At 40.6% G+C, this 12,413-nt stretch overlaps 1 pseudogene; it reads right to left on the reverse strand.

Moving 5' to 3' along the window:
- Window positions 1–5,842: 5,842 nt before the first annotated feature.
- On the reverse strand, window positions 5,843–12,043 carry LOC127252725 (SNF2 domain-containing protein CLASSY 3-like; annotated as a pseudogene).
- Window positions 12,044–12,413: the final 370 nt, after the last annotated feature.

A 12,413-nucleotide genomic window follows, 5' to 3' on the forward strand; every position in this document is an offset into this window, starting at 1 on the left:
ATAATTCGTTGCTTTCGATGACGCCGTCCGACAATAATTGATTCGAATGATTTTGTGTGAAATCTTCAAGCATATCTGGGCATCTATTTGTTTATTTATTCACCTATTTCCTCTATTTGAATCCGTGTACATAATTGAATGCCTTGGAATCCGTGTACATATTAGTAATCTTTATTAGAAATCTATACATATATATACACAATAGGTTGATTTGATCTCCGTGCCAATATATTTTATTTTATTTTATTTTTAATTTATTTGTATCTCTTATTATTGGCAAATATATTCTAATATATAGATAAAGATTCATGATACAAAATTTAAGTATAGCATGGAAATTTATATATTCATTCATTTATTTTATTGATTAATTTATGTATTAAATACACGCATATTCATGTTTGTGTGTTTATTAATTTATCATGAATATTTTGGAATATATTGTTTATGAAATTGATGAATGCATCTTCAGAAATTAATTTTGCTTATATTGCAAATATTTCAACCTTCAGAATTGGAAACTCATTAATAATGTTTGCTGCGTTTTGACGGTGAAAATCTAGTATTTGAAGTTGCCAAAGTAACCTCTCTTATATGAAATTTTTTACTTGATAGCGTAAGCGTTTACATGTGTATTTTAATTCATGTGATTATTCTTCGGCCCAAAGGCAGTCGATAATTGACAGAATGAAATATGCATCTGCGATAATATGTATGGGATAATTATATAGATTTAACTTATGTGAATAGTAAATCAGTCCAAAGATTGGTTACTGTTTGACATTACCTTATTGTTCGTATATGATTATTGCAACAAGATGACTGCTTGCAGTTAATGGCATTGATCCAAAGATTAAACATTAATGTTGCGTTTAGTGTCTTGAGATGAGATTGCATTATTTTATTTTGAGTTTCATTATGCTACTTGAGTACTTATGTGTATATTAATTCCTTGTTATCTTCAGGATCGAATCTTTTGGTATCTTCTAACTATTCAGTCCCAATACTGTCTGGGGACAACTATCAGCATTGGAAAGAATCAATATTGATTCATTTGGGCTGTATGGATCTAGACTTGGCATTAAGGATAGACCAACCCCCTTCTCCTACGGAAGAAAGCACTGCAGATGAAAAGCAGTTGTTTGAGAAGTGGGATAGGTCTAATCGCCTTAGTCTAATGATCGTAAAGAAAAGCATTCCAGAAATCCTTAGGGGCACGATATCTGATGATATCATTACTGCCAATGATTTCCTTGTCGAAATTGAGACATGCTTTACCAAAAGCGATAAGGCGGAAATGAGTACTCTTCTCAAGAGTCTCATTACCATGAGGTATAACGGCAAAGGAAATATAAGGGAATACATCCTGAACATGTCTAATACTGCTTCTAAGTTGAGAGCACTTAAGTTAGACCTTTCAGAGGACATGTTAGTCCTATTGGTTTTGCTCTCACTTCCTACTCAATACGATCAGTTTAAAGTCAGTTACAACTGTCAAAAGGAGAAGTGGACTCTTAATGAGCTCATCTCTCACTGTGTTGAGGAAGAAGAAAGGATGAAGCGTAATAAGACTGAAGAGGTACATGTGGTGGATACCTCAAAGGATGCAGACGGCAAGAAGAGAAAATATAAGGCCGTTAAGGTTGAGACTGCTAAGGCTCATGTTCCAGCTCCAGCTCCTCGGGCTCGTCCTGAAAAGACTTGCTTCTTTTGCAAGAAACCTGGACATGAGAAGAAGAATTGTACTAAGTTTCACGATTGGCGCGTGAAGAAGGGTACGTTTCTTACTTTGGTTTGTTCTGAGGTTAATTTAGCTTCAGTACCTCGAAATACTTGGTGGTTAGACTCTGGATCAACTACTAACATTAGTGTTTCAATGCAGGGTTGCCTGAGCTACCGAAACCTAACTGATGCTGAAAGACGCATTTACTTTGGAAATGGGGATTCAGTAGAGGTGGAAGCCGTGGGCATTTTCAAGCTGTTATTGAGTACTGGACATTTTCTTGAATTGCAAGACACTTTTATTATACCGTCATTTAGACGGAATTTGGTTTCTGTTTCTTATTTGGACAAATTCGGTTATCATTGTTCTTTTGGAAACAATAAAGTTGAGTTGTCTTTTAATTCATGTTTGGTTGGTTTTGGTACTTTTATGGTGAATGACGGTTTATATATGCTCGATATTTTGGTTTCCTATAATGAGGCACTTAATATGGAATCAAAAGGTACTAAGCGAAAATTGCATGACTCTAGTTTATTGTGGCACAAACGTTTAGGTCATATTTCAAGAAACAGAGTTGAAAGACTCATTAAGGATGGAATCCTTGATTCCATAAATTTTTCAGACTTTGACGTTTGTGTCGATTGCATTAAGGGTAAACAAACCAAGGTTAAAAGGATAGGTGCTTATCGAGCTACGGATGTCTTAGAATTGATACATACAGACATTTGTGGGCCTTTTCCCACTCCTTCGTGGAACGGTCAACAATATTTTGTGTCATTCATAGACGATAATTCTCGATATGGTCATCTGTACCTTATTAAGGAAAAATCTGAGGCACTGGACATGTTCAAAGCATTTAAGGCTGAAGTTGAAAATCAACTAAGCAAACGCATTAAGACTGTCAGATCTGACCATGGAGGAGAATATTACGGCAGAAATGATGACTCGGGTGAACAACGTCCAGGTCCTTTTGCTGACTTCCTTAAGGAGTGTGGAATCGGCAGAAGCATTAAAGACAGCAGTCTACATCCTTAATCGAGTGCCAACTAAGGCGACTACCAAAACACCCTATGAACTCTGGATTGGGCGCAAGCCTAGCTTAAATCATCTTAGGGTGTGGGGTTGTCCAGCTGAGGCGAAGGCCTATAGGCCAAATGAACCAAAGCTAGCACCTCGTACAGTAAGCAGTTATTTTATTGGCTACTCGGAACGGTCAAGGGGGTATAAATTTTATGATCCCACATCAAGAACTATTTTTGAGACGGCTACTACCAAGTTCTTTGAGGATGTTGAGTTTAGGGGGAGAAATACAGTTTTAGACTTTACTTTTAAGGATCAAGAAATCACTGATGTGATTGATCAAACACCTCATGAGTTAGCAATCATTCCAGCTCCCATAGAGTTTCAAAGTGCGACTGAGGAACCCGTTCGTATAGAACAGGAACCTATGCCTATGGAACAAACTCAACAAACTCAAGAACATACAGTTCAAGAGTCAACGCAATTGCGTAGATCCACTAGAGAACGAAGAAATGCCATTCCGGATGATTATGTGACATTTCTTCAAGAAAGTGAGGATAATGATGGCATGACTGAGGATGATCCAATTAATATTTATCATGCCATGAAGGGTCCTTATTCAGATAAATGGATTGATGCGATGCGTGATGAGTACAAGTCAATGCAAGACAATAAAGTTTGGGAACTTGTCCCATTGCCAGAAGGTGCAAAACCCGTAGGTTGCAAATGGATTTTTAAAACCAAACGGGATGCAAATGGTAATGTGGAAAGGTATAAGGCACGTCTTGTAGCTAAAGGCTATACTCAGAAAAAGGGGATTGATTATAAAGAGACTTTCTCTCCGGTTTCTTCGAAGGACTCTTTTAGGACAATCATGGCCCTTGTGGCATACTTTGATTTAGAGCTCCATCAAATGGATGTTAAGACGGCGTTTCTGAATGGTGACATTAATGAAATGATCTATATGGTACAACCAGAAACTTTTGAGGTCGGTGACCCAAAGCAAATGGTTTGTAAATTAAGAAAATCCATCTATGGGCTCAAACAAGCATCTCGACAGTGGTATCACAAGTTTCATCAAGTAATTCTCTCATATGGTTTTGAGATGAATGTGGTTGATGATTGTGTTTATCATAAGTTCAGTGGGAGCAAGTTTATTTTCTTAGTTTTGTATGTGGATGACATTTTGCTTGCCACAAATAATGTGAGCATGTTGCACGAAACTAAGAAATTTCTCTCGAGTAACTTTGAAATGAAAGATCTTGGTGAAGCATCTTTTGTATTAGGGATCCAAATATATCGTGATAGATCTCGGTGTATTCTCGGATTATCTCAAAAGAGCTATATTGATAAAATACTCGAGCGATTCAGCATGCAGAAATGCAAGCCGGGAGATACCCCTATAGCTAAAGGAGAGAAATTAAGTCTCAGCCAATGCCCTAAAGTAAATCTAGAAATTGAGGAGATGAAAAAAAATCCCCTATGCCTCGGCAATTGGGAGCCTCATGTATGCACAAGTATGTACGCGTCCAGATATTGCATACATAGTCGGTGTGTTAGGCAGATACCTTAGTAATCCTGGATTGGATCACTGGAAGGCAGCCAAGAGGGTGATGAGATACCTGAAGAGAACCAGTAATCATATGCTCACATATAGGAGGTCAGACCAATTGGAGATCGTTGGATACTCTGACTCCGACTTTGCAGGATGCCAAGATATTAGGAAATCTACATCTGGCTATGTTTATATGTTGGTTGGTGGGGCCATCGCTTGGCGCAGTGCCAAACAGCACTCGTTACCAGTTCCACGATGGAAGCTGAGTTCGTGGCGTGTTTTGAGGCATCACAGCAAGCGATTTGGCTAAAGAACTTTGTCGCTGAGCTGCGAATCATTCCGATGGTTGAAAAACCCATCAAGATTTTCTGTGACAACAATTCAACCGTTGAATACTCCAACAAGAATAAGAGTTCATCCAGGTCAAAACATATTGACATTAAGTTCCTAGTTGTGAAGGAGAGAGTGAAAGATCATCATATCTCGATCGAGCACTTAGGGACGAAATCTATGTTAGCAGACCCCCTAACTAAAGGTGTAACGCCTAAGGTTTTCCATGAGCATACTGCTCATATGGGTGTGTTACAATTTGAGGAAGCTTCACTGTAGTGGGAGTATGCATTTACATTCTTTTGTCGTTCACTTGATATTTGTTTTATACTCTTTTGATCATTATTTCGGTTATGATGTTTTGGACATTATGATTAAGTAATTTACGATCTCATTCAGTTTGGACCAGTAGAAAATTGACATATTTAGATCACACTTATGTAATTTTCTCTCTGCACGTTCCATGATTGATCTATGTCATTTGATTACACTGATATTTGTGATTACTGTGAGTTTAGCTGTTGATACGGCGAATGCTTCTTTAGTCCTATTTTGCTGTGATTGATGGACCAGATTGTTGCAAGCCTTGTTTTATAATGACTGAAAAATTGAGCTCATAAGGAACAATATGTTCATTCAGACACATACTAGATTCAGTGGGAGATTGTTGGATTTGAGATCAAATATGTGTATCGAATATGTTGTTAAAGTCATTATTTTATTCAGTCTTATTATTTAAGTGGTCTAATTAATATAATTAATTATTGACTGATAGGTTTGATTGTTATGGAATGAAAGTGCAGCTACCCGTATAATATTATTATTTTGGTGACGTGACAAATTAATAATATTAATTAAGGGCATAATTGTAATTGCAATTATGTTCGCCCTATTATAAATAGGCTAGGGTTAGGTCCCCAGGATCAGAACGCCTTAAAAGAGATCTGATTCTCCCTGCAGTTTCTGCTCCTCACCCGTCAAGGACAGAATAGAAGCCGGCTCTCTGATCTTGGAAGACAAAACCTCTAATCACCCAAGATTTGTATATGGCTTCATCAAGTATGCTTCCGCTTTAAGGATCGGGCATCTAATATTTAACACCCCACAGCAGAAAACTTCGAAAATATTGTTTGCTGGACGATCGAACTAGGAATGCACATAGTGGTGATGACAAGAATATAAAGCACAAAAAAATTGTTAATCCAGTTCGGTCATCGACGATGTACATCTGGAGGGTTCCAACCCAGGCAAGATTCACTATCAAAATCATTGAAACACAAGGATATGTGGATACAATCGATCTATACACTAAAAAAATCTATCTCACCATTTCTTGATCAGTCCCAGCTCTCAACCTATCCCCCGTCCTCACTCTCTCAATGTTCAATTTTCTCTCACCATTTTTCCAGACAAAACACCCCGAATGTTTTCCCCAATAGCCATATGTCATGTTCCACTACAAATCTTGTATAATTAATTAGATTATCTTCCAATAGAAATTCTCCAAATGTTAAACGCGCCATCACAGGGACCACCATCAGCAACGCAAAATGATATCTGGATTAGCAACCATGTAGGCCTTCATAATATTTAGGCCCATATCGCAAAGGCTCAATCTTCTTCTGTAGTCCATCCGAAGTTCAAACATCAACCAATCTAATCGAGAAAATAACTAACAACAAATATAAATCAAATCTAATGATTTTTACTCATGAAAATCTAGGACAATAATAAGAGAGCGAGCAACTGATGACTGATAGATCAAATGATTGTGTTGTTTTTACCATTCCAGTCGAGAATATGTTGCCAGTGCGAGATCCTCTCTCTAGGACATCCAAGACCGCTACCTCAGTTCTTTGCATGGCTCTTTCCTCACCCAACCCGTACTTCAAAAGCACGGCAGCACTACGCACCGCTGCAAGTGGATTCGCTTTGTCCTGAATGTAAGTATGTATGTAGTATATGCATTGTTGTGCCAAAAATTCATTAGTTTAACTTCTAAAATAAATGTACGACAGCATCAAACAAACCTGACCGCCAATGTCAGGAGCAGAACCATGTATCGGTTCGAATACTCCAGGCCCCTACACAACAATGCCTCGACCATTAATATTTAATAAGAGAGGAAGGGATACGGATTTCTTTGGGAGGACTAACATACCACATACCGTTTCACCCAGGTTCTGTCGGTGGCAGCATCCCAATGCTTCCCGAAATCTTTGATGCTTGATCAGAACAGATATTCCCGAATATATTGTTTGTGAGAATCGCATCGAACTGCATGATAATGGGCCAAACTGTTAATAGTTCATTTATTCATATCATGAAGCTAATGTTATGGTGCAAATGCAAGTCCTAAATTAGAAGATTTGAAGAAAAATCTATACCTTATAAGTCCACATGAACTTCACTAGTATAAGGCTTTTTGGAAGAAGTCCAAAAATAAATCCGTATCAAATTTTTATGCTGTTTTCTGGCCATTTCAAATGCAACACGAGCAATGTGATCAACCTGAAAATACATAGAAGTTTATATCAATGTTAGTGCAAACCAAGAGCAATATCTGAATAGCAATTGGTCAGAATATGAGGGAAAAAATCTGAATTCAATCATATAAATCTATACAATTGGTCGGAAAGGGTATTCCAAAATTCATCAAAAGATTGTAAAAATTGCATAAGAAAAAATTTGTGCCTCAAAAACATAAAACATAGAGTAAATCCTGAAGTTAACTTAATAGTTCCCATCCCTCAGCATGCACAAGATCATGTAGTATTGGCATAATCGATTTCACACAGCATCAGTAGCTTTGCTTTCTATGGACTAGTTCGCCCATTTGCTTCCCCTCGGCTAATTTCTGTGCAATCAGCACCAAATAATATAAATCAAAGCGAATGATTTGTACGCATTAAAATCTAGGACAGAAAATAATAAGCTCGAGCGAGCAACTGATGATTGATCAATCAAAGGATTGTGTTGTTTTACCATTCTGGCCGAGAATATGTCGCCAGTTCGATATCCTCCATCTATCTAGAACATCCAAGACGGCTACCTCAGTTCCTTGCGCGGCTCTCTCCTCACCCAAAAGCATGGCAGCAGTGGATTCGCTTTGTCCTCAATGTAAGTATGTACGTAGTATGTGCATTGTTGTGCCAAAAAATCATTAGTTTAAGTTCTAAAATACATGTATGAGAACATCAAACAAACCTGGCCGGCAATGTCAGGAGTTCGAACATTCCAGGGCCCTACACAACAATATGCCTCGCGCATTATTTTTAATACGGGGGGAAGGGATACGGATTTTTTTATTGTGAAGTGCAAAAAAGTTATATGGATCTTAAGATACTTCTTGAAGATTAAATGATACAAACTTGATCGAAGATAGGGAATTCATAATAATAAATATTACCTCTTACGCATTTCAAATGCAACACGGGCAATGCGATCAACCTGAAAAAACATAGAAGGTTATACCAATGTTAGTGCGAACCAAGAGCAGTATCTGAATAGCAATTGGTCAGAAAATGAGGGAAAAAAAAATCTGAATTGCATCATATAAATCTATACAAATGGTCAAAGAAAGCATTCCAAAATTCATCAAAAACCTATGCGAACCGCAATATTTCCATCATATTTTGTTTCTGCCAGAAATTAAACCTCAAACAAAAAGTCGATAGATCACAAAATCATCAACCAAACAGTTGACAACTTCACAAACAAAACTGAATCAATCAACTCATGAATCTGTTTCTTCCCAAACACTTTCAGTGATCAAGACAAGCGTACGTACCTTTATACTCCCGGGAATCGAAGACTCTCCAGTCAAGCTCTGACGCCTAAGGACTGGATCAAGTCGGCATTCTTGGGCTGGTGGATGATCTTTTCAAACATATCTTTTGTCATGGCGTGCTGGACCATCTCCTCAAGAATCCTGTCCTCAATCCCCGCCATGGGCTGCTTCGATACGGCCTTCTCGTTCGAAGAAGAGCAGAACACCAATTCTGATATCCGCTCTTTCTCAGCCTGCCGGCAATATTTGTCCGCCTCAGCCGTGCCAGCAGTCATAAGATGATAGCTGTGGACAAACTTCTTTTGCCCAATCCTATAAGCCCGACAGATTGCCTGCTGCTCGACTGAAGGGTTCCAGACGACATCAAGCAGAATGACCCTGGAAGCCCCGACTAGGCTTATGCCCTCAGAGCAGCACCTTATTGACGCCAGCATGATCTTCGAATCATTGTCTGGATCATTGAATGCATTGATCACTTTCTGCCGTTGCTTCTTGTCTAGCTTCCCGTCCAGCTTCAGAATTTCCTTCCCAAGATGCAAATCGAACTTCACGGTCAGATATTCTTTGATCAGCTCCAAGGGCGGAATATACTGGCTGATATGAGCACTTTTTCATCCAGATGCATACACAGGCGGACAAACTCGAGGATGAATTTTGTTTTGACTCCTTGGCCAGGACTGAGCTTCGATGCCTCGACAGCTTTCATATCAATTTCATCCGTTGGCACTTGCGACTTGCACTTTTGGACGAGGTAAGGATGAGTAGATACCAAGGAATATCCAAATTCATTATTAATTGCTCTGCTTGACCGTTCCCCCTCCAACTTGTCGATCAGTATCTTTTGCAACCCAGTCAGTTTGAGGAGGATGACACAATCTCTTAATCCGGGGAGATTCTCTTGCAGGACAGTTCCCTTGTACACGTGCACAAACTGCGACATGGAGACTTTAAGCCTCTCCACTGCACGATCAATGGCTTGGGGAAGCAAAGCAGGGCGAGAGCTTTGTCTTCTCTTATCTGACTGCAGAATTTCAGCAAATGTGCGATCCTGCATAAACGATTCTGCCACTGTCGGCCTTACGATCTTGAGGGTGTTGAACAGCTCTTGGAAACTGTTTTGGAATGGCGTCCCGGACAAGATGACACGCTTTTCTGTCTTGAGCTGAACCAGTGAAGCCCAAAGCTTACTCCTGCTGTTACGAGGAGTATGGCCTTCATCAAGAATCGCGAGCCCAGGCAGCTCACGAAGTGTCGACCTCAGAACTCCCAAGTTGTGTTCAGCAACTGTTCTCTGCCCCTCCTCCTCGCCTGCATTTGCTTCCACCTCCTTGTGCCCCGTTAGCTTCTCGAAGAGATTGTAGCTAATCCCCAAAAGACCTCCCCCTCTCTTCCAAGTATATATTTTAACCATCCGGATTGCCTCCAAATCCCGACATGTGATCCTCACTCCTGGAAAGAGATGGTCAGCAGCCGCCCTCTCGTCGCCGATGAATGCCGGATTGTTGAGGTTGTGGAAATTAAACCCGGCGTTCCACCTTCTCAACTCTGCTTCCCAGGTACCAAGTATGTTGGCTGGGACAATGATGATGGGAAGGCAGTTTGGAAACATCTTTAGATACGCCTCGAGGAATACAATCGTCAGACGTGTCTTTCCAGTCCCTGGTGCATGAGAAATGATGCATCCGCCCACTCCAGGTATATTTGAGTTCTTCAACTCGGCAATGTCAGTGCTACCTGCCAAGTTCTTCCAGAGGAACTCAAATCCTTCTTGCTGGTGTTGGTACATAGTTTCTCGCACACCAGCCGTGATGCTCCAAACTGAGCCGCTACTCCAGCTGCTTACATCAGCTGCATCCGCAACTGCGAGACTAACGGCGCTGAGATCGAGACCCTCCCCTTTGTCCTGCTTCTTCTTCTTCTTTCCGGGGGCACGGTGACCCTTGATCGCCTGCAAAAGGAAGACGTCATGTCATATAAACAAATCATGCGCTGACCTACTACTTTCACTTTCAGATAACAGATTTTGGAGAAAAGATAAATTAATTACAAGGAACAATTTTACTTGTTTAAGGAAGCAATCAATATATACTTACCCACGGAGGAATTACGTCCCTCGGATGAATCGCCACATGCTGACAGTAGGTACAATATAGTCCTTGGTTGTCTTCTAATGTCAGCACATGAAGCCCTCGAGCACACCTGCGCTCCTGAGTGTCTTCCTCCTCGTCCAGATGAACGACCTGCAGCAGGCCATGAATGCATCATTGTTAGTGCTGAATCAGTTCTCAATGTGGAACCGGTTATTGTCTAAATATTGTTTGAATATAGAAATTAGTCTACACAAGTGTTGAAACTACCTCACAGCTGGTAATCGTTCCCACTTGTTCCGCAGCGCAGTTGAAGTTCAACTCATCAATAAGGTCGTCCACCTCCATCGCCACCTCAGCTTCTCTCTGCTCCTCTTCTGTCGGTGTCGGTGGCACGACATCGTCTTCAAACCTGAACTTCTTCGGAAGATCAGGGTAGTCAACAGCTCCATTTGCAGCCCCACTCCCTTCGCCGGTATGCATTGTCCGAGACGGTGGTCTAAGAAAGGATTCTTGTAAGAACTTGGAGATGTCAAATCGTTTTGGCTTCGTCTTCTTCGCCTTGGCCCCAGTCATGAACTTGGTCATCTCCTGAAGCCAATATGGCATGTCATCCGCACCACCGCTGTTTCTGCTAGTCTGTGGAGCTTTGGAACGCTTAGCTTTGGAGACTGAGACTGAGACTCCACCCGCCGCCGGCTCCAATCTGTGTTCGTCGTCTGTACACATCTCCGACAGCCTCCTCTGAGGAGAGTTCACTGCAGCCTTCCCCTTCCGTTTTGGAGTTGCGATTTTGCGCTGCCCTGAGGCATCCTCCTCCACGGCCTCTGCAGTGTCCACTCTTCTTTTCTCATTTTTCACTTTTCGCCTCTTCCTCAGATTGAACTCTTCGTCGCCAGACAGCCCATCCAAAACATAAATTGAGGACAGGTGCGTATTGATCCTCCTTGTAGATCGAACCTGGCCTCCAATGCCAATGCCAATGCCAATGCCAGCAACATTAATGTCGGCAATTTCATCAAGGGGAGCCATCATATTGGAGGAGCTGGCGCTGTCAGAATTATCCTGGCTGGAGTCGTAGACTAGTTCAGGGACTGAACACTCATCACCAAAAATTCGAGCCTGAGCGTGAGTATGAGCTTGATTCCTTAAATGCTCCAAAATCTCTTCGAATTCTTCCTCAGAAGGCTGCATCTTGCGCATGCTGCCTTTCTTCGCCGCCACTTTCCTTTCATTTTCATTTTGTGTCCCTGAGCAAAGAGACACAAATATGACAATGTCAACCACTGATAACTTTCAAATGTTAGAATTTTCTTAGGTCGGCCATTACCTTCTTCATCTTCCTCTTCAGAGCTATCGAAATAAATATTGTCCACCTACAAAAGCAAAAGGAAATTGCAGATAAGACGATGTTTGTACTTCTTAAAATGGAAGAAGTATAGCTTCAAAATCGATATACATACCCTCGAGCTCAAAACTTGATATGCATCAAGCTCCACATGACCACAAGATGTACAAATTAATCCTCGGCTGCCCATATAGGACAGGTTATGATTCCGTCGGCACATCTTTCATTTTGAGCTGCTATAAGCTCTTCATCAACCTGGATGTTCAGTTTCAGTATTGAATTAAAGATTTGAAATACATATTTAGTGAAGATGTTGTTCACGGGAGGCATTCAATAAAAAATGGGAATTAATAGAATTGTTGGCACCTTTTCGTCAAATCCAGATGCCATGGGAAGATTATCGTCCATCTCGGGTTGGTCATCACATCCATTCGTGTCAACATCATGATCAGAATCTGCAACCACATTGACATTGCAGAAATTACAACGTTACTTTTCTCTCCCTTGAAGTTGTTAGTGATAAGAAAACAAGAACAGCTATAATTAAAAAATCACCTCCG

Source organism: Andrographis paniculata, unplaced genomic scaffold, assembly GCF_009805555.1.
Source record: "Andrographis paniculata isolate CXL003 unplaced genomic scaffold, ASM980555v1 Contig12END, whole genome shotgun sequence".
NCBI classification, from domain to species: domain Eukaryota; kingdom Viridiplantae; phylum Streptophyta; class Magnoliopsida; order Lamiales; family Acanthaceae; genus Andrographis; species Andrographis paniculata.